General features: G+C 33.6%; 1 protein-coding gene across 3 annotated transcripts in view; it reads right to left on the bottom strand.

The window, feature by feature from the left end:
* Positions 1-21,265, bottom strand: part of LOC105258706 — a 28,516-nt gene that overhangs the window by 4,604 nt on the left and 2,647 nt on the right. Inside the window, exon 1 of one of the 3 annotated variants that reach the window (XM_011270152.3) lies at positions 3,293-3,454. The exons of the other annotated variants lie outside the window; for them this stretch is intronic. The gene's annotated coding sequence lies outside the window, so the exon portion shown is untranslated. Of the gene's footprint in view, positions 1-3,292; positions 3,455-21,265 lie in introns of those variants that run through there. 3 annotated transcript variants of the gene reach the window in all.

The following is a 21,265-nucleotide window of genomic DNA, read 5'->3' as shown; positions in this document are numbered from 1 at the left end:
ATACCGAAGATCTAACGAAATAACAACTACATTATACAATCGAAATAAGATAGACAATCATTACAAAATATAATTATATAATCCAAGATGTAATGCCAATAATTTTCAATTCACTAAACGATTTGAAGACTTTTAAGACGTATTCTCGCGGCTTAGTTTCCAAGAGACAAAAAGGATGCTAAAAAGGACACTCAAAAGTACCGATTGATTTGACTCCCATAATCTCAACTTCTATAATGCCGCGTAATAAGTAACGATATGCGGGTGCGGATAAGGCGTCGCGCGTGTATTACCGGGCGCTGTAATTACCGTACACGACCGCAATCGAGGTGGTTGAGCAACGAGGAAACGAGGAACGATCTCTCTCTTCACCTGGGTTGCCGTCTCCGCTGCCTGGCAACCAGAACCCAGAACCCACTCGCGGCGACGAAGCGATACCGGCGAGATACCGGTCGCCACGCCGTGAACCAGAGACCTTTCACGTTCCCTTCGCGTCGGTTCTGTTATCTAATGATGTATACGAGCGCTATGTGCGGTCAGTCGCTGTATACGGCAAGGATTCGACGATTAATAAATATGCGCAATCAAATAATTCGCCGCAACATTTTCATCTGGTTCACTATAATTTTTGTACGCAAAAATTGCCCTAATTTATGAATTACACATTAAACAGAAAATAACGTGTGAAACTCGTGATGGAAATTAACAGCGAAAAATTATAATCAATTAAATCTCTCTTGGGAAATATTTTATAAATTAAATTGTGTATTATAAAGACAGTTATATGGAGCTCTAATGTGCATTGCTTATATTCAGGACGAAAAAGAGAGAAGAGAAAATTTACCGTAAATCCAATCCCTAGTTTTCTTACTTTAATCTAAAAATAAAATTAAATCTAATCTCCTCGTTTCAATTGCGAAAAAAAAACATACTGAAAATAACTCAATATAAATGTTATTCTTAGATTATATTCGAGCCTTTAATTTCGGATTAACGGAACGTTTGGCAAAAAAATATCGAAGCGTCCAGAGGAGAATAGTTTTGAGAGATTATTTCGCCGAGAGAGACGATGAGATTTTTCGGTACAATAATCTCCCGCACACCCACGGGGCTGGGCAATGGGGCCCATAACATAATTACAATGTACCGTAAGCCAGACGACCAAAGCCTTCACGTGTGGTAGACCGAAGCGAGTCGGAGCGCACAGGACGTGGAGAACGGGTCTCGTGTATGTATCGATTTGTTCTCTACGAAGCGGTCTACCGAACGCGACGCATCAATATTTCCCCATCGCGCATCCCATGGACAATCCCTTAAAACCAGAATCTGCATTTACGTGGTTAAATAAGCTACGATTTAATGTATTGTAAAAAAGGTACATATAAATAATTAAATTATATTTTAATCTAAAATATTGTTTGTATATGTGCCTTAAATTTTTGGTTCGTATTTATCGTTATTTCGCTGAGAAAAAAGTCGTTAACTTGACTAAATCATTTAACTAAATTATTATTTTTTTAATTGAAATATTTTACTATTTAAATTAAATAATACATATTAAATCTAACATGACATCTATTTAACTTAAAGATTTAAATATTTCAATTAGGAAAATAATTTAGTTGAACGGTTTAGTCAAGTTAACAACTTTCTTCCCATAATTTTTAATAGTACAAATAAAACACAATAAGTCTTTATTCAATGAATGGGAAATTAATTGTTCAATATTTTTTTTCAATATCCTATCTTCATCTGGACCTTTTTATTGAACTTTATCGAACCTCTAATATAACGAGATTCTTATTCTTTACACGGAGATAATATCTCAATATCTTGCCTTGCCTTAATCAGCTCAGCCGCTCAGAGAGGCCTAATTAATCATTTGTCCGTAACTTCGATAGATTCGCACGAACACGACTACTTATGCGAGTATTCAAGCTTAGCCGAGTAATATTTCCGTTATCGCGTGTACACGAGAGCTCGAGGTTAAACCTTTCACGAGGGAGTAATAATCCTAGAACGGCTTTTAGATATAACTCGATCCAGCCGGTTAAGACTCTTTATTCAATTTTTACGCAGTCGTATTTTACATCCCTTCGATTTTGTTAATTAATTTCTATTCTCGCGTACAAGAAGATTATAACTTTACTACGATCCTCGTTCAACTTATCTATCAATCTACAAGACACATATCATTGTCCCCAATTTATTTATCGCAACAATGACGTTCGCAAGCTTTATCATCAAAGTTCCATTTGATTTCTGAAAAGACAAAATTGTCTTCTAGTGTCTTGTTAGACGTGGACTGATGATAATTAAATTGCCCGGCGATAACGGAGGATGACTACTCGTCGGTCCCACTATTTACTGGCCGCTACTACTCGCGACTTGAAAATTTTGCGTCGCACATCGCTCGCCGACAATCGACGAGTAATTTCGAATTCGTAACGACGAACGGCCGTCCGGCGCGATGAAATCAATGACCGGCATGCGGGATAACTGTTTTCGAGCCGAGCGATTCATACTCCCTTCGCCATCGGCGATCATGTCCACGATCTATAATTTGCGGAAGAAAACCTCGGTTGCGAGTAATGCCCGATTTCTTCACTCCACGTCGGATAAAGTGTTATTACATATAGTTAGAGATTACTGTTATAATTCTTTAGCGACTGACCGATCGTGGGGCTTCTATACATTATGTAGTTATGTTATCTACGAGTAGTTTAAGGAGATTACTATTACAATTCTTATGGGGATTTTTATAGAGAAATATGTACGATATTCTATCTTTAATATTGAAAGTTCAAATTATTTTATAAAAAATACAATTCATTTTTCATGCATTACTAAGGTTTACTGACAAAAGACTTTCGTTGTTTTTAAATATTGCTTACAATATTTTTAATATTTATGAAACTTTTATAATATTTTTAATCATTAAAATTAATAATCAAAATAAAATAAATATTATTATACATAGTTGAAGATTATTATAATTTCTCCTAAACATTTTTATAGGAAAATATTAATCTCTACAAAGAGACAGAATTATTTTGCAAAACAAATATAATTTTTTCTCTATTTATTCAAATTAAAGCTTGATTGACGAAAAATCTGTGTCTTTTTAATTTAATCATCGGTTAAATTTATAATTTAATGAATGTCTTGATATTTTAAAGAAAAAATTTTAATTAACTGATCCAAGAACATCGCTATAATTTTGCGTTCTAATTCGATAGCAATCTCTATTAAACTCGTCGATAATCCATCGATTTTCGTTTCAGGATCGCACCTTTGGAACGTCCGATGCGCTTTAAGTCCAAGAATATCACAAGCACGTAACACATCACACCGTTCCGCACGTTTTTTCGCAAAAACGTACACTGGTTACCAAACGTTCAAGGCTGACCGCAAATTAGACACAACATACAACATGAAACGTTCTCTGCGGCGATCGCGGTGCGACTGAATGCCTCGTCGATCCGCGACTTTCACTTCGATAATCGAGAGGCCCCTTCTTCCCGTCACGTTTATACGTGCGATGCACCCACGCTCTCGCATCTCGATCGCAATATAATGCTCGGAGTCGAGCTTCCTCGTGCGAATCCATTGTGAAATATACTTCGATTTTCTATATGCTTGTATACGAAACTAAATGAACGGGTACAATGCATAAATAATTATAATTAACAACTGTGGAAATTGGTAAAAATATCACTTGTTTAAATTCGAAAAATAAAATTATTAAAAATAATATAATTTAATTTCGCACATAATTAATTAATGTTATTACATATGGTATATTATATATTTTATTTTCCAAGTCAAATGATATCAAAATCTCATCGTGCATCACATATTTTTTTTTATTAAAAATATAACATTTGCGTGGAGGGAAAAATTAAAAATCTTGACCTAGTGAATTAAGTACGTTGAAAAGACGATATCTGTCGAAGCTACCTCTCGTAACTTACATTGTACGCATGCAAATCTCCCTTTCTATGTTAATCAAGTTAACAGGCTTTCATCTTGACGGTGTTCGATATGCCGCGATTAGCCGGCGGGGGCGAAACTTACCTGTGCGCGAGAGAGGCGCAGGTAATAAAGCGCGCGTCTCTTCGCGACCGGACGCGCAAATTGCACCCGACGCACCCGATCTTATCCGACGGTTGCGGCAGTTTCGAGACGATCCGGGGTCTGCGGTAATGCGTACCGGAGGCTAAATTGTTCACCGCGTGTGAGAAAGGTCACGCATCACCGGGTTACCGAGCCAAAAGAGAAAAAATAAGGTTTACTCTCGATTGTTGTCGACCGCAGTCGAATTTCTCACGCGGCATCATCCACAAATATCCATTATGCTGGACGAGTCGACAAAAAGTGCGCGAAAAGCAAATCGACATCACAAATTGCTAAATTTTGTTAAAAAACTTGAAAAGTTTCATCTCAGAAACATATATATTATTTAATATTTTTTTAACTAAAGGGTAAAATTAATTTTAAAATTGTAAATATATTTATAATTAATATATATATTAATTTTTTTTTCAAGATCTGATAAAGTAAATTGGATCATTCTCGGATTAAATTTCGCGATAATAAATGAATCTTCAAATTAAATTTAGTCTAATGTGAGACTTGAATCAATGTCTAGAGAAGATTGGCACTTTAGCGAGTGCATTTCTGTAGGCAAACAAAGAGTCAAACTTGTTTCGGCTGCATAGATCGCGTATGCGAATCCAGAGAATGATCAAATTCATTTTTAAAATTAATTTTTTTAATTAAAAAAATGTCAAATATATATATATATATATATATATATATATATATTTTAATATAAAACTTTTCAAGTTTTTTCGTTATCGTCTGTGCAAGGCACGTTTTCTATCTTCAATGGATTTTAGATTTAATCAAATGCTCGACATTGAATTTTCAGATGGATTCATTTCTGTGGCAAATAACTATTATGCGTGCGTGTTTAAGAACAAACGAAAGCGTACGTCCAATTTCTTATGTAAGCAATCCTTTCTTTCTCTTTCTGTACAACTTTTGCCATTCTTTGCACGCACATCCGTCCAAAGAATATATTACATTGATCCCTCGTAAATTTGGTACGCATCGATTTCATGTTTAAAATTAATGATCTGTTTGGTAGATAATAAGATTTGGCAAGAGGATGCAATGTGCGGAAGGAAAACAATTATTGTGGTTAATAATCTTCTTCCTGCAATATGTAGAGTGATTGCCAAATTTTACAAATTGTCTTTTTTTAATTTTGAAGATAATTTTGACTAGTGAAAATATGATTAAATTTCTTTCACAACTTTATAATCATCGATGTCAAATATCTAGTTAAAGAGCACAAAGTAAAAATTTCATTACAATCAAATTTAATTATAATTTTTGAGACACAGGAATAAAATGTCATTATTTATTTTTAAACCTTCAATATTCATAATTTACGAAAAACAAATATTTTGCATTCTTATATGCTTATAATGTAAAGGATATCAATGTCTATTTTTGTTAAAGAGAGATATCTTTAAACATTATTTATTTTTTTAAATATCAAATTTGATTTTAGAATCGCTTTGTACGTGATTCTTAATCATATATTCAGCATTATATCCCGTTTTCTAATCAAAAATAGGAAATGATCCTGTGTGATCAAAGATAATCGCAATAATTAATAATTTATCATTCATAAACAACAATAATTGCTTGCGTTCACATTAATAACGTTTTCTGTTGCATTTCCGCTCTGGCAATTTCATTAGAACTCTCATCGCGTCTCCTCCATTGTGTGCCTCGTGATTTCTTTCTCATTGTTGGATGTCTATTTCTACATCCAAACCATCGCGATAATTAACAATGATGTTTAATGAAAAATTATCAATTCTACTAACGTATTCGTATTTACTTAAAATAATACAAAACACAGAGAGAGAATCTTTTTATTAGATCTCTTCTAAAGCACGTTTAGAATAACAAGTAAATAATTTAGAGATTAATTTTTAATCGAGATATTAATAGTTCAAAAGATATTAAGTCTTCAAAAAAAATTTAATAAAATTTCACAAAATAGACGGTGACAAGATTAAATTTGTAAGAGACTCGCCTCGAAAATGAGGGACTATCGAAAGTGAACGAATGTGATTGCGAGATCATTCGTTAATTTCGATGGAGCGCGATTAATTGCGAGAGCGCAGCAACTTCTCTTCGGTTGCACGCCGCGTATTTATTACGGTGCCGTTATTAGCGTTATCAGAGTTTATTGCCATCGCCGACGTAATCGAACTGCAGCAGATTACGACGGCAGCTGTTCGTTTCTGTGATCCATTCCCTGACTTTCTACAGTTGTACAGTTACTTCGGGGTGAAAGGTGAGAGCCCTTCCCCTTCCCTCCTGTTGCGAAAAGAGGAAGAAGAGGAGGAATTTATCGGTCTTTTTCTTTAATTATTAATTATATATTTCATAAATTTACTCGATTTTGCTCATCGTTCGCAGAGCTCTGAAATTGCATCTATATCGCTGTAGATTAAACTGAAGAAGAAATCGTTAGTTTAACGCAAATAATGTGAAACTAGTTCTTCTTTTCGCATAAACTTTAACCTAACGAAACTTTCAGACTTATTTGCAAAATTATGTAATCTTAATGATATCAGAAAATTGTGCTAAAATCTCCTCCTAACGTTTTTTAAAAGAAAGAATTAATTAAAAGAGGAGACCGATATTACTCTTACTTTACCAAGCAACCGAACTTACATAAATTACTGCATCAGTCGCAAAAACATATATAATTTCCGAGTTACGTGATTAAAATGCTACCTTGTCATAAAATAAATTAATCCCTCGAAGAACTGGCACCGAATCTGAAAAACCACTTCCAAGCCACGCGAAGCCGCATTTTGCTCAGCGTTTAATTCGCATTTTTGCGAGACTAATTCATAATAATTACGAGGCTAATTATGGAACCGCGCGAACCTACACATGCGGCGTTTTTCTACCAAGTAAGACGGTGACGGGCATCGTTTATTAAAATTAGAAAAAAAGAAAAGAACGAGAGAGAGAAAGAGGGGAAAGAAAAAATTAGGTACGTGTGTGTCCGTGAATCCGTTCTCCTAAGGTTACGACTTAACCCAACGATTGTGTCAAACGAACCGACGAAGATTCTTCTTCGGCCGGCTCGAGGAAACCGGTATTAGAGTCAATGAGAACTGGCTCGTCTGGAGAATATGATGTCACTTTCGTTAAGCTTGTACGATTCTCAGAGCCAGCACAGAAAAAAAACAAGAAAAAACAATACGCGAGATGAATAACAAATATGACAATTATGATGTTGCAACGCGATTGCTTAGCTCCGATTTTTCCTACATTTTTCCTACACTTTTCTCTAAGCAAGGACAATGATTTTGTTTTAAACATCTTATAGCATTTAAATTCCGAAAGTAATTTTCAAAATAAATTTTTTAAATTTTCCTAAGATGCTATAATTGTTATAAAAATAAAGATCAAAGTGAACATTAAAATTGTATAATTGTATAAATAAAAATAAATAAAAAACAAAATCTATATATGTGAATTAATCTTGCGTAATATGATGTTTTCAGAAAAAGATAGAGCTAAATTCTGACGCTTATGTTTATAAAATAGTTTTACTAGAAAGAAAATTAAATACATGGTCACGTATCATTTTTTCGCAGCGTTGCAGTTGCACTTTTGCGCGAATGCATGTTGCGCTGGTTATTATCTCTATATTCTTGTGCAAACTAAGCGAAATTAAATTAACGCAAATTTTGCTCCACACATTTGACACTTCTACAAATTAGAACGCGTTATATAAGCTATATTAAAATGCAACGTTTCGCATTTTTAGAGACAAATATTTACATAAAAATCTATATTAAAAAAACCTACAACAAAATTTAAAAATGTATATAATTATATATCTAAAATCATTTACATGTCAATATTTATTATAAAATAAAAAGAAACTAAATATATTATGTAACGTCAAATTTATCCGTACAAAATAAGAAAGAGAATTGTCCTCTTTGTAAAGACCACGATTGTGTATAAAACAATTGTCAGCGAAAGGTTAATAATCATTACTGAAGTTAGTAGAGTGTCACGTGCTTTAGAGAGAAGGAGATTCGAGTGATCGTCCCAGATTCCGGTCTTCCCTGGCTTTATGGCGAACAAAGAAGCTAAGTTTACCGAACGCTCCCGAAAGACAATGCCTTCTCCGTCCGTCAGTTTTGCTCCTTGGAGGCGGCCTGCTATGCATGCACGCTACACCGAGCAGAAACTTCGGTCTATGTTACATAAGAGAAAAGTTGTACGCGTTATGCCGTTACAGAGTTCTTCCCACCTCGTGAGGCTGAATCATCGCGCGTTAAGTTAGACGAATTTAATTTAATTATAGATGCGATTAAATTTTCCCTCCCCTTCCACCGCAAAGAACAGATTCAAATATTTTTCAAATATTTTCGTGATATTACAAATCACCAAAATGCAAGACAAAAATATCTTATAAATGCATACGTTAATCTAAAATTTAATAGATAGATTTAATAGATCTAAAATTTAATAAATCTAAAATTTATAGATGAATATAGATAAATTTAATATAGATGAATTTAATTATAGATGTTATATTTGAAATAAAGATTTTTAATAAGTAGAACAGATTTCTTTTTCTTTTATTAAAAAATATATTACATATCGTGAGTTTGCATTGAGATAACGTGACGAATCGCGAATTGCTGAAACTTCCTCCGTGACCTCGATATTAAGCATCATAATTCGGTTTACTCGGCAACCTCATAAAATCGTTATATATGTATAATGAAACGTGTATTTTCGAGAACAAAAGAAAGAGATGAATACATGATACATGAAGAATCGCAGATCGCTCTCACCCATATATAGGATTCGATCTTTGTATTTTCTCTTTCGTGTATCGATTGTTGATTATTCTCTTTTAAACTTTTCATTTTTGTTTTATTTTTCTCGATTAGTATTTTTTGAAAAAATATTCGCGCGCGGATTGCATTGTGATTTCCACAAAATTGTAAAAATTTAACAAAACGCGACAATAAATCGCTTGTCGTGAAACTAAGCGAATAAAAGCCGCCTTCTTTCGATACGATTTCTCGATATTGTTTCCGTGTATTTTGCGTAATCACCTTTCATGTCAGATTTCAAGCTGCTAAAAAAAAGTGAATGGTAAAAGATTCGAGAGCATTTAATTGTGTGATTTTCTAATTATTTACTTTTATAACTCCGACATGTTTGATAACTTTCTCAGATTAAACTTCACTTCATTAGATGCGTATAATAATTTAAATAATGAAAAAATCCTGCAAACGATTATTAAAGATTATACACACAATACGTTATTAAAAACACTTTTATAATGATTAATACTTTAAATATGTTTCATAAATATGTACATGATCGCGTATAAAAATCTCGCATACGAGCGCGCATTTATCTCTTTTATTTGTTCTTTTTCCATTAATGTTATCTACATTTGATCTTTATGTTTAGCCATATCGGAGATGTACGTTGCAGATGTTTTCACTGTATCATTTTTCTTTCTGGAGTACAATCTCGCATTGCATGATGATTGCACCAACGAGACAAACAAACGACCTACCGCAATCGCAGGAACGCGATCCTGCCACAACGGCAACTTTCCATCCTTTCTTTTCTAAATCCTCGTGATTTAATGCGGCCTCGATTTGCGATACAACAATGGCGCGGCGCGCAATGAAAATGCATTTATAATTTTCCCCTCGCGGGAACAAGCCCGATAAGCTGGATGACGAATGGCGTTTCTCTAAGTGCCCGTCCGTCATCTCTCAGCTGCGTATTAATTCAGCTGCAGGTTTCCGGTAAGAATATCGGCGCGAGCGAGCAATAATAAATTATCTTCCGTCCGCGAAATAGATATTTAGAAAATAAATGACGGTCTCTCTCTTTTTCTTTTTCTTTGATAAATGTTCCACGTGTATCGCTCGAAGTCATACATTGTTCGCAATTCGTATCGGTTCTCATCAGCATATGTCATAATTTTTTTAAAAAATAAAGAAACTAAATACTTATTCAGTAATCGAACGAAATCGACATTAAATAATTTCAAAACGAGTCTTTTATCAAATAAATATAACACTAGCTATAATAAATTTCTATTTCATATGTATGTCCTTTTAGAAGCTTTTTAACATAATAAAAGAAAAATCGATAGTGTAAGAAAAAAATTTATATAATAATGAGGCATATTTTCATGTTATTGCACATATAAACTTGTTATTATATATTTAAATAATTTTTTTAACAACGCAACATTGATACATTTATAAGAACTTCATTTTCGTTACTTCATCCTGATTTCTTCATATTATCGTCTTGTAATATAATTTCTTTCCGAAAGCGATATCGATTTCATTTTTTTCTGATTAAGGATTAAAAAAACACAACTACCTTTCGATTTTTATAACGCGGTGATCGCACGTGCCACATGAATTTTTAAGATTTTGTTGACTTATAATAGAGCATTGATTGTTATATCATCAACTTGGTAAAGCCAAGGACATAGACTGACGAGTTATCGAGGTAAATCGTCATCCTCGATTCGTTACGACACTTTTTTTTTTATCCTTCTATAAGCCGAGATCCTTTTACTCGTTTTAAAAGTCAATCTTTAAATCGCGCAGATAATCTATTAGTTACATATAAGTGAATTTGTAAAGTCGGTGTTTCATAGAAGGTCTTCATAAAACGATAATTTTTGATATAATAGAGGGACATAATTCTTTTTTAAAATTATATTCTAATTTTATGATCAATTTTAAAAGAAAAATTACTGAGAAATTACTAAGAAATAACATTAGCACATTATTAAGAAGAATAATTATTACTAATTATGATTATTATTAATTAATTAGCTATAGAAATATAAATAGTAATTTCCCACGAGAGAAAAGAAAAATCCATATTAATGTAAAAATAAATATTAATAAACAAAATTCTCAATGTACTTAAATATAATAGTGATAAATATTTTTGTCTTCTCTCTAATCTTTATCGCCTTCAAAATTTCATAATTTCTCTGAAAATAAAAATATGAAAAATATAATAACACGATTTATACTTCACTGAAACACATTTAATTTTCATCGAAAATACCCGAAGAGCATTAACCTCGACATTTCACGCATGAGTAACCAATGAAAAGTTTAACGCGCTTCCTCGTCGAGTTCTGCTTCGAGTGTAGCATCTACATTTTGCAAATGTCATAGTTGTCATCTTCGATTCAAATTTCTAATATGCACTTACAACGATCGATCGCATTCTGCACACGCGGAAAACGTGTTTATAAACTGTGTTCGATCAATCAGCAAGTATTTATTAACGCGTGCGATGCGTATAACTTTTTAATGATCGTTTTCCATGGTCGCGCTACAAAGATTTTAATCGCGTCCTTTCTCTTTTCCTCCTTGTAATCCCCTTCAGAGCAGAATGATACGAATTTAATTGTATCTAATGAAAATTTAATGCCGGCAGAAATTCCAGTTACACGTTTCTCCGCGTCTAACGGGCCCGAGATTCGTCCGTGACGGCATTAGTCAAAGAAAAACCGATATTTATGTCAGTTACGTGCAAGACATGCACTGTTGATTGTCACATTTGTATGTATTGAACATGCATTTTTAAAATTTTCTGTTTTAAAATCGATAAATTAATTTTGAATTATAAACATTACAAGGAAACATCCCAAAAGTTTTATCCAATTTGTCATCGTTGTAAATATTTTTGTAAAAAAAAGATATCAAATATAATGACATTTTATTATTAATATTTTATTATTAATTTTATTAATATTTTCGTAAAAAGATATTAAATATAATAACATTTAAATATAATGACATTTTATTATCATATAAGCATATTAATGACGAAGTAGAAACATGCTCAACATATACACGAATTAATTTGAGAAATATAATATATATAATCCTTCTTATGATAATGAAGAATTAAGAATAATGAATAAATATACAAAAAAAATAGCGAGATTTTCGGTTTTAAAGATATACTAGATAATAAATCACTTCCACTTCCACTTCCCAAAAGTGTCGTTAATCTCGATGAATATTAGCTACAACCTACAAGGCGTATCGCGACCGTAGTAGAATCAGCATCTACTTTGCGGATGGTTCAACGTACTTCAAGGTAAGATTAATTGAAAGTAGAGACAAACACTTCGCATCGCTTCGCGGTGATGTTGCTACAAGAAGAAGAAGAAGCAACGACGCTTACTTTCGTGAAGGAAGTCGTTTGCGGTTGGACGAATCGAACCTTGGAGAGAGTCTACCTTAAAGAACAAATGCGGGAGCTTAAAGGAGATTCAAAGAGTGTAACACACGTGAGCAAGATCGAGAAAAGGAAAGAAAGAGAGAAAGATAGAGAAGTCACCGCGTGTTTCTGTATCGTCGACCATCGAGCACGAGCTAAACCAGCTATTGCTTCAGGTGGAATTCATCTCAATGATCTGTTACATTCCAATTTCGATCACTCGTGAAAAGACCTCGATCTTACAAACGTTGTTCTAATTTTTTAGATCGTAAAAATGTGATCGAAGTAACATGTTACCAATAATTTTAATTAACTCTTTTTCATTAATCGAAAAATTAATGCCAGATGCATATGATTATAAGAACTGTGAAACAACTATAAGAACTTGGGGAACAAAAGTTATTTTGCTTGTTTCCTTCAAACAGAAGATATCTCCTGCGAATCTTCGGTCACGGTTACGAGGTAATGTTTCCCACGTTAACGAACTGTCGCCGAAGTTCTGGTTGGCTGGGCCGGTGAATTATAATGAATTTATCAGGTTACTTCGTGGCGTGTAATTTTGCCTTGACTTAAGCAAATGACCGATATTAAGCATGATAGCGCAGTTGTAAGAAAATTCTATAATATTACGATCTGTGAGCGTTAACCGTTTGAGCAAACACAAGGCGTGTGATGTTAATTTATAAATACTCATTTACCATTTAAATATAATATTAAAAAAAAGAAAGATTTATTTTTTAATAATATTGTGTGTAATATTAAATTAAATAATAATTAAATATTAAATTAAATAATAATTCACTATAGAACGTGTATTATCGATTGATATGTAATCTGATCGTCGAATTAAAAATTAAATAATGATCGCGTATCATCACGATCTCTACTAAATTAATGTGCGCGCAAACATGATTTTGAGCTCATCAAGGTAAGCGAGATCTGCGTCGACAAACCGTTTACGACATGCGTAGCTTTGCAATTTTGTCCGACAGTGTATACGAAAATTGCAAAACGGAGTGTACGATAGCTAGTCAATTATCGCGCGAAGGAAGCGACGCATATGATTATTTGCTGCGATTATTGGGTCAAGTCGAATATTAATAATGTATAGACATCTTCTCTACTAAGACTTCATGCGGACTTTCACCATTGCGCCTCGCGCAATGGATCAAGCATTTACGCATTCTATGATTAATTATTTTTCCACTCTCTTGCGGAAAGAATCAGTAATAATAATAATAATTCCGCGGACAGAAAAAGAATTTCTCGCGGCGAATACCTACATGGAAGATGCATACGACTCCTTTCTCAGAGCAGTAACTCTTTGCACGATCGATGAGAATCGACAAGCTCAACGATGCGTATAGGGCGTCCCATTTCTATCGGATCAATCGTTAATGGACTCTTGAAAATAAAATCCTGAAAACCGTCACAGTTATCGAATCATGAGAGTGGAGAGCTTTTTGCGAATTAAATTTTTTCAAATCGCACAACCATAATGGACTTTTATTCTACATGCTATTTTTTTGATAAAGAATTTAGTGCTTTAATTTTCGTATATATTTAAATTCGAGATACACGATGCGTCGAATTATAAATTTTTCAAAATTTTTATTCGATAGATTCGAATTCATCCAGTATTCAATACCATTAACGGTTGACAATTCGATGACACCCTGTGCATGCGAGTGTTGGTTCCGTTTTCCGCGTGTCCCTTTTTCTCCCGACATCAAATACTGCATACTGGATGCTGAGCGAACCGTTATGCAACCTGCAGCGAGCAAACAGCGAACGGGCGGACGGATGGTTCGTCGGTCTTTGCTCGCGCCGAGATTCCCGTTGGTCTGTCCCCGTATCATCCTGTTTGCTTCAGCAGCAGCACCCCGGACATCGACAACGGACGACGAAGCTATAAAGCCGAGTCGTTCGCGACTACTGACACTGATACGTGTATCGGATGCTGCGAAGACGACATCGCGAACAGCAAACTACCTCGACGCGTTTGCGATTTTAAACATTCTCAAAAAAAAGTCAATAATAAATCCAAATATTATATATTTTCCAGAAAATAAATATAAATGAAAATTTTATTAGGTAATTAGATAATTTATAAAAATTTTGTATAACTAATTTTTATCACATTAACATTTATAATTGACTAATATTTATAAATATCGTAAATATCATAAAGATTTTTTAAGAATGAAAAATTATAAATCTTTGAATCAACTTTGGAAAATTTTGCATCTTTCATGCTTTTAATTTAAAAATTATTGACGTTTAAATAAAATTAATAAAAATGTCACACGATAATTTTGATTTCTTTTAAACGGAGTAATATATTTAACAGAATTAATCCAATTTTTTTATTCGATGCGATATCCTGCTCGATGCGAATGTATCAATATACTGACATATATAACATAATCTGGATCAAGTAATTACACGTAATGCGTCCGTTAGTGCAGCAAACTTTGCGTAACGTAATCAAAAGATAATAATTTTGATCTAGTTATACGAATAAAATTTCATAACTTTATCAGCGAGCTTCTCTCTTTCTTTCTCTTTTTCTCTCTCCTAGATCTTATAATAGTTGTGCGAGGGATATAGTGGTTATAAAACTTGTAAACGCGCCGGCATCACACACATAAAATCGTTAAAAGCCGAGCTGACACGAACGGGAAATCGATTTTATGGTAATCGATTTTACATCACTAGTTTACTGTACTAGATAGAATCTTGATCGAGGGCATTTTCTTCAAACTTTTCGAGCTGTTAAACAACCGTGCAATCGTGTGAATAGTCTATATATATATAACAATATGATATATAACACAATATGATCGCATAATTCGTATATAAGTTTATGTGTATATTTTTCTGAAAAAGTATTAAAAATAAAATCTTAAAAATAAGATCAAAATGACACATCTCAATTAATAATATTTCTTCATTATCAATAATTGATTGCTCCAATTAATCATATTTCTTCATTATCAATAATTGATTGTATCTTGTTGCCATTAACTTTTTTCTTCTATCAATGTCAAAGATTAAGCGGATGATAAACATATCTGCGTAGAAAATACATATGTATCTTACGCAGTAATATCTTAAAATAACTGCCATGTATATCTTGTTTTTCTGTATTTTACATAGTGTGAACTTTATTAAAAAAATAAGAAAACAAATTTATAATTTTCAATTTTAATTTAATTTGCAAATTTTGTAGAGATTCTTTTAGTTTTAGAGTTATAGCATTATTTCCTTCCCAAAATGCAAAATAATTTATTTCGCAAGTAATTTAAAAATCTACTTTTAAAAACCTTATTAAAATTCATATCAATTATATATTTTCGCATTTTAAAACTCATATCTGCAACAACTTATACGCTATCGAAATTAACGGTTTCTATGACATTAATAGCTCAATTTTTATTGAATTAATGAGCGAACCGTTTCTTATACTTATTTTTCGATTTCGTGATACTCTACGATCATCTCATCGAGATCACAAGAGAGGCTAAATGCTAGATATATCGTTCTTGATATACCTCGTACACATTCGGCTACATTTGAACGCGGCGTGATTATTACGACATAACATCGGGTTACCCAAGATGCGCGTCGTGTCCGGTAGTTTCTCCCTGTTCCACTGGCTGAACAACCGAAGAGAGGATCCGTGAATACATTCCCACAGGTATACATACACTCATTTCAATGACCAACCGTTCGTCACGGACTCGCACCCGAAGGCTTTTCGAGAAATCGCCAGTGAAAAAAAAGTACCGCGAAAACGCGTGCGAATCGAAAATTCAATGCATCGGTAAACGCAATTGGAATATCAATAAATCGCTATTACACATACTATATAAGGTATTACAAATCATATATTAATATCTTTTGTAAACGTTCTTTTTTAATCAAAAAGAAAATGTTTCCAAAAGCTTTAAAAATTATATATCTCTTCAAAATTTAATCAAGCTAACTTGAAAGATAAGATGGAAGTATCATCGAATAAATTAATCAAAAATTTTTCATGATTCATCCACAAATGAAAGATGACTCATCGAATTTTTAAAGACGCTGTACAGGTAAATTAACGAGTATTTATCGAAACAAGCGGCAGTTCGTTAGCCGCCTCGCCTTTTTTTTTCATCCTTCGTCAAATCACGTCGCGACTCTTTCTAACTATAATCAACTGCCGTTAATTATTGTTATTCATCACCGTGGATGCTCCTTTCGCCGTGATTTCATCTCGTCTAACCGATCGTCGTGACATTTGTACACCGAGAAACAATGATCCACTTCGTTCGTGACGTGGAGCCTCAATCATCCGTCCATGATCCTCCGGTTCCTTGCACCGGCACCGGTTCCTCTTTGTCTTTCTCTCTCTATCGGCCTCTCCTTTTCTGCCAATCCTTCCTCACCCGGTGCGTGTGCCTCTCGCTTTCGCACCGGATTACCTTGGTCCACGCGGGCCAGCACATCATCCTCTTCTCCTTACCCTAACTACTGCTTATACGATATCGAATCTCGCATAAAACTGGCGATAAATGCAAGAGACCGCGAGGCCGAAACCTCAAACGGGGCATTGAGTTGAATATATCGTGTGTACAAATTGTCAGGTGAAGCAATATGCGGATTCATTATTCATGAAATAAAATATCAGACGATATTTAAGAAGATTTAAATATTTAGACAAATAAATAAATACATAATAGTTAATAGTTATATAAAATAGATATAGAAAATAAAAGTAGATTTTTCTTTACATCTCTTTTGTGTTAGAGTGATTAATTTTTAACTAAAAATTTTAATTAATTAAATAGAATAATGAGTTCAATATTGCTTCATGTAAAATAGAAAATTCTAGAGTTACTAAATATTAAATAATTCAACGGAAATTTTCCCTTTAATTAGGCTGATTGTTGGTTAAAATAATATATACTTTGAATTGCCATAAACTGAAACGTAAAATGATAAAATGTACAAACTTCGATCAAGATAAGGGAATAGTTGCGCGCATAAAAATCGTGATACGACGCAATACTGTGTAATTAGAGAAAAGCTAGTCTACAATTTACATGAAAATGAAATTATCGAATGAAGAAATGCTCGTTGCTTCCGGAGATTTCGTTCTGCTATTCGCACTATCTTCATTTCCTTTCATCTCTCAAATGTTATTACGCGTAACAATTTATGTCTTTTCGATATGGAGTTGTGGTCACGTGCCGCGATCTTAATTTCAAGGTTCTTATCCGCGATTCACCATTTCATGATTTGGTTCGTCATGAAAACCACCGATTCCATTAAGAAAGGTAAATGAGAAATGTATGAAATGACGTTTCCATTTCTTTTTTATCGAAAATTTGATTAAGATTGAACACATTAAATATATCATGATGAAATTAAATATCGAATAAAAATTTTATTAAAATGTATATATTCAGAATAATAAAAAAATGTATTAAAATTTTGAAAGTTTGAAATTGTCAAGACTTACTTAGATCACTAATCTTTCTTGAATAAGACGATGAAAATAATAATTACCGATTTGAAGTATTATATGATACATAGCAAAAGTTAAAATTTTCAAATTTTTAAGTTCAACGATCTGTTTGCAACCTTGTATCTCGAAAATAAAGTGCTATCATCTATCTTTCTGGTGTCAAAATTTCAGTCGGCAAGGAAAAAAAAATAATTATCCATCTCCTTAATTAATTAACTTTGCAATTCTAAATTTCCAACTAATTAACTGGCTCTATAATTCTACTGTTTCCGTAAAACTTCCAGCGGGGGAAAGAATCGGCTCGAAATCCATCGGAGAATCTATAATCGGGAGAAAGCGCGCGACTTCCGATGCACTCCGCGTTGCATCTTCGCGATGCACGATGAAGGAGCAAGCGGTTGAAGAACGAAGAGACAAACGCTCCCACGAGCCGCAACCGCTCGGTCTCGGCGTCATTGACCATCGTGATCCCTGTTTAGTCACTTTCAGTATATGGCCCTGTCGCTCCTTCCTCCTTTTCCTCGTTCTTCATCCTCGTTCGCTCACTACTTCTTTCTCGGTTTCTCTTTCAGTCTCGCCGCTCTTTTCTTTCACGTTTCGCTCCAGCGACTACCGCGGTGCACCGAGGTCTCGATAAATGTCGCCCTCGCGAACTCGACATCTCGTTTTGCGGAGCAAGAAAATTTCAAATTACACTCGCGCGCATTGGATTTAAAGAGCACGATTTAACATTTAAAGAGTTGTAAATTCTAGCAAGAAAGACAAAAAAACGATTTACAAAATAACAGAAAAATTAAACGAACATTTACACGTATGAACTCATATTCTTCTACTTTTAATTATTCTAGCTTCAATATTAATTACTTTTACACTAGACATTTTTTAAAAATTATTTGAATGCTGTATGGAGAAAATTTGGATAATTCTCAATGATTCGAGAAGTCTCAATGGCGAACGGAGCAAACGAGGAATGATGGGAATTCTGTTCGTCTCGGCGAGCCGCAGTTGTATTTTTAGGCAAACTCTTCGTTAAAGTAGAAAGGGTCGTACCGAGTCCGTCGGAAAAACAAAACGATTTTGCCTTCTCCAGTGAACGTTTCAACTATCCCGTTCGTTCGCGTTTCAACCAAGATTAAAGCATTCCAGACAGCATTTAATCCGAGTTGCGTTGATAATAACATGCTAAATTTGCGCGATTTTAATCAATATAAGAAAAAAATATCTAGTTTAATTTTTATCCCACTTTTTAAGCAAAATAGGAAATCTAAATTTGAAAAATTAAACATGAAATGGAAAGTCAAAAATGCCTAATAATCGCATTTTCCGTAATTAATAATATTTGTAAATATATAATTATATATCCATTATTTATTTCAAATAAAAATCGTACCTTTTCAAATAAAAAGAGAACCCTTGACTCATCGTGATCGAAAGTATTGATCGAGTTTCAAATGGCGAGAGCCATTACAATGTTACGAGAGTCATGATCTCTGACGGCTGATTAATTTCATCGTTACACGCACCCCTATAAACGCACCCCCTACAAAATACGAAGACGATGACTCACTGCCCCGATCGCGCCAATTTCCGGCTGGCTTCGCTCGCCGAAAGGAAAGTCACATCTGCGGTCGCATAGCAAACGATATTGCTGTGCTGTCGTAATAATCCGGAATAAATTTGTTTGAATTATTATCACGAACGCAAATTAATTAATTTAATAACAAAATTTCTTACAAAGTGTAATTAAATTGTATTAAATAAAAATTATCAAGTAAAAATAATCACAAATAAAAATACATCTAGCGTAAAACATAATCCATAATTTTGTTATTTAAATTATTTCATAATAGTAAATTTAAAACAAATAATTACATAAGATATTCAATTATAATTAATTATGTGCGAGCAAGGAACTTGAAATAAAAATACAATTTTTCGCAGAAGAATTTTTGCAACTCGATCTACCAAAAGAAATTGCCAAAATTTGTGCATATTTTATATCAACATAATATTATTTATATTATCTATATCAAATAAATAGTAAGCCGAAAAATCTGACCTAGATTCCAAAATTCCCTTGCTTCTTTTTTCATCGATGATATCTTTTTTCTCTTTTACGGTCGAGAATACGACGTTCTTTGTTTTCGCGGTCTCGATTCCATGCAATGTACGTGAAAAAAGGAGAGTAGAATGGAGACGAAAGGACGAACACGCGTAGGAGCGTAGGAAGACAATGGTTCTTGGAGACAGCGCTTCTACTCAAGGCTCTGTTTTGCGGCGCAAAAACGCGAGGACGAGACAGGATTCCTCTTCAAACAGGATTTTTAAAATGATGAAATGAAAGGCATGATATACCGTAACTCGAATACGAAAAAGAGAGAAAGAGAGAAGTCACGTAAAGAAGACGCAATCTCATTCTGAGAAAATTACGCAAGATTGTGATGACATATCATTTATATTATTGACGTATCATGTGTTTATTAATATTGATTGAAGTATTTGCTTTCCTCAAATTTTCTCTCCTCAATCTTTTTATTCTTTTATAAAAGATTACTTGAAAAATAATCTGCAAGTAAATTTACTATAAAAAGCAGTTTTAGAATTAAAACGAGCATACTTTGATAATGCATCTCTAAAATTCATTATGTAATATCTGGATATCACATACATATATAATTAATACATAATAATACAGTTATGAAATTTTTTACACGAGAAATGCTTTATTTTTAAAAATTATGTAATGCTATTTTCTTCTGAACTAATGTTAACAAATAAAAGTAATCCATATTTATATAAAAATATTTATATAAATTGATGTAAAAGCCAGCATACTCTCTATAAAAAAATAGAGATTTTAAAGAGACGTAGGCACATACATGGCATTTGCATTATAATCATCAGACATATATTTTCATTGAGAAACGCGTTTATAAATACGTTGCACGCATCGATCGAGTATCGCGACGAAGGGTCGAGGATGCGCAATAAAAATGTCATTTCTACCGCGACAACCCTGTAGAGGCTACCTCCGAGGTGAGTTCATTGAAGGTCAAGAGTTAGCGAACGATCGATCCATGATGGACAAAGGTGACACACGTCTCAATAACTAACGATATCGCGAGAACGTGGCTAATAATATTGTACGCGACTGAATTTTACCTTTGACCCAATCGCATAATTTTTCTCGAAAGGTTATTCATTATTATGGGATCAATGAATCCGGTCAGCTCCGCGAAAATCGATGAAAGACACGGATGCATCGTTGCGATTACGTCGCAATTCGCTTCTTTTAAACGCCACGTGCTTCGGAGAGAAAAAGATAGAGAAAAGAGAGAGAGAGAGAGAGAGAAACTTCAAGAAAATAAAAATAATCTCGCATCTGATGCAAAT

This window comes from Camponotus floridanus, unplaced genomic scaffold (assembly GCF_003227725.1).
Source record: "Camponotus floridanus strain SB8 unplaced genomic scaffold, Cflo_v7.5 scaffold129, whole genome shotgun sequence".
NCBI classification, from domain to species: domain Eukaryota; kingdom Metazoa; phylum Arthropoda; class Insecta; order Hymenoptera; family Formicidae; genus Camponotus; species Camponotus floridanus.
This window is presented reverse-complemented; position numbering and strand designations above follow the sequence as displayed.